The sequence below is a fragment of the Arachis stenosperma genome, chromosome 4 (assembly GCF_014773155.1).
Source record: "Arachis stenosperma cultivar V10309 chromosome 4, arast.V10309.gnm1.PFL2, whole genome shotgun sequence".
NCBI classification, from domain to species: domain Eukaryota; kingdom Viridiplantae; phylum Streptophyta; class Magnoliopsida; order Fabales; family Fabaceae; genus Arachis; species Arachis stenosperma.
The window spans coordinates 67163363-67166395 of NC_080380.1; the positions used below are offsets into that span (position 1 = coordinate 67163363).

At 36.9% G+C, this 3033-nt stretch overlaps 1 non-coding gene across 1 annotated transcript; it reads left to right on the plus strand.

Moving 5' to 3' along the window:
• The first annotated feature begins 2398 nt into the window (after nt 1-2398).
• Nucleotides 2399-2506, plus strand: LOC130977848 (small nucleolar RNA R71). The gene has a single exon (XR_009085522.1). It is a non-coding gene; the product is annotated as a small nucleolar RNA R71 (small nucleolar RNA).
• The last annotated feature ends 527 nt before the right edge of the window (nt 2507-3033 follow it).

Genomic DNA, 3033 nt, shown 5'->3' on the forward strand with positions numbered 1-3033 from the left:
GACTCACATTTTGGGGGCTTTTTGGCCCATTTCTAATGGCTTAGAGCTTATAAAGGAGGGGCAAGCAACCATATATCAAACCATACACTACCATACTTCATAGAATAGTTATTAGGAGTAGTTTTAGGGTAGTTTAGGTTAGGTTTTCTCTCAATTCTCTCTTAGGGTTTTCATTAGGGTTTTGTAGAATTTTATACTTCAAGTTTTGATTTGGGATTATAGCAATTTTATTGTAAGTATTTCTTTAATTCTCACTTTTATTATACCACTTGTTCTACACTTTCTTTTATTTTCATCTCTCTTGTCATATATATATATATATATATATATATATATATATATATATATATATATATATATATATATATATATATATAGTTTTGCAATTTTGGATTTTTAGGTTGTTAATTTGATGTTTGATTATCATTGCATGTTTGTTTGAGTTGCTTTTATTGATTTTGAGCATTTGTGATTCATAGCTTTCATTAATTTACCAATTTTTCCATGTTTTATGTTTATGCCCACTATGTGTTCGATGAAATGTCAATCATAGTTATAGGGTAGATTTCCACCTCTTGGCTTGGGGGAAATGCGTCTATGGATTACTAGAGTCATAATGTCCAATATTTAGTGATAATTCTTGGGTTGTTTGTTATTATTGTTTCCACTAACACTAGCTTTTTACCAATTAATTTGGTAAGTTGCCTAGAATTTGTGGATTAATAATAATTATGCTCACTTGAAATATCCTTCGATGTTAAGGGTTGACTTAGTGAGATTAATCCATCATAATTATCATAGTTGTGGTTATGGCAAGGAAGGGAATATCCATAACTCATCCCAAGTCAAGGTTTCATTTATATTTTGAACCACTTTTCCATCACTTTATAGCATTACTTGTCTATATTACATACATAGTTCGTTTATTCCTTTATTAGTTTATTAATTGCAATTTTGTCTTGTTCTTTCATTTCTTAATTGTTTGCTTCCTTATTGAAAAAACACCCTTTACTTTCCACAACCAAAACTGTATGCACTCTTTGGCATTAGTTCATAGGGAAGACAACCCGAGGTTTAACTACTCTCGGTTTATAGTGCACGAAATTGTGATCACACTTTTCACAACTCCGCACAACTAACCAGCAAGTGCACTGGGTCGTCCAAGTAATACCTTACGTTAGTAAGGGTTGATCCCACGGAGATTGACGGCTTGAAACAAGCTATGGTCATCTTGTAAATCTCAGTCAGGCAGATTCAAATGGTTATAAGGATTTGACAATTAAAAGATAAATAAAGCAGAAAATAACATAGAGATACTTATGTAATTCATTGGTGGAAATTTCAAATAAGCATTTGGAGATGCTTTGTTGCCTGTGAACCTCTTCTTTCCTATTGCCTTCATCCAATCATGCCTTCTCCCTTCCATGGCAAGCTGTATGATCCTCTCAGTAAAAATGGTCCGGCTACAGTCTCTGTACGGCTAATAAACTGTTGGATTTCTCGTCTCGGATGAAAAATACCAGGCACAGCTACCACAGGGCTAATCATCTGTCGGTTCAGTGGAATCTCTATGGTCCCTTGAGGTCTTCCTCACTAGAAATCACTGCCTTTTCAGTCTCTCCAGGTTTGGCCACGTTGGATGTGGTTATGGCCTTGCACTCTCTTTTGGGATTCTCTTATGTATTGCTTGAGAGAGTACTAGGAGGAGTTTCAGTAACTCTTTTACTCAGCTGACCCACTTGTCCCTCCAAATTTCTGATGGAGGACATTGTTTCAGTCATGAAACTGAGAGTGGCCTTAGATAGATCAGAGACTATATTTGCTAAGGCAGAGAGGCTCTGCTCAGAATTCTTTGTCTGCTGCTGAGAAGATGATGGAAAAGGTTTGATTTTGCAAACCTATTTCTCCCACCATTATTGTTGTTGAAGCCTTGTTGAGGCTTCTATTGATCCTTCCATAAGAAATTTGGATGATTCCTCCATGAAGGATTATAGGTGATTCCATAGGATTCTCCTATGTAATTCACCTCTTCCATTGTAAGATTCTCAGGGTCATAAGCTTTTCCTTCAGAGGAGGCTTCTTTAGCACTGCCAGATGTAGCTTGCAATCCAGTCAGATTCTGAGAAATCATATTGACTTGCTGAGTCAATATTTTGTTCTGAGCCAATATGGAATCCAGAGTATCAATCTCAAGAACTCCTTTCTTCTGAGTCATCCCATTATTCACAAGATTTCTTTCAGAAGTGTACATGAACTGGTTATTTGCAACCATCTCAATGAGTTCCTGAGCTTCTGCAGGGGTTTTCAGAAGAAGATATCCACCAGCAGAATGGTCCAATGACATCTTAGACAATTCAGACAAACCATCATAGAATATGCATATGATGCTCCATTCTGGAAGCATGTCAGAAGGACACCTTTTGGTTAATTGCTTGTATATTTCCCAAGCTTCATAGAGGGATTCACCTTCCTTCTGTTTGAAGGTTTGGACTTCCACTCTAAGCTTGCTCATCTTTTGAGGTGGAAAAAATTTGGTCAAGAAAGCATTGATCAACTTGTCCCAAGAGTTCAGGCTTTCTCTAGGTTGTGAGTCCAACCATATCCTAGCTCTGTCTCTTATAGCAAAAGGGAAAAGCTCAAGTCTATAGACCTTGGGATCAACCCCATTGGTCTTAATAGTATCACAAATTTTGGAAGAATTCAGCTAAGAACTGATGAGGATCTTCCGATGGAAGTCCATGAAACTTGCAATTCTGCTGTATTAGAGAAAATAATTGAGGCTTAAGCTCAAAGTTGTTTGCTCCAATGGCAGGAATTGAGATGCTTCTTCCGTAGAAGTTGGAATTTGGTGCAGTGTAGTCACCAAGCATCTTCCTTGCATCTCTTGCATTATTGTTGGGTTCGGCTGCCATGCTTACTTCTTTTTCAAAATTCTCTAAAAGGTCCTCTCCAGAGTGTTGTGCTTTAGTTTCTCTTAGCTTCTTCTTCAGAGTCTTTTTAGGTTCAGGATCAGCTTCAACAAGAATGTTTTTA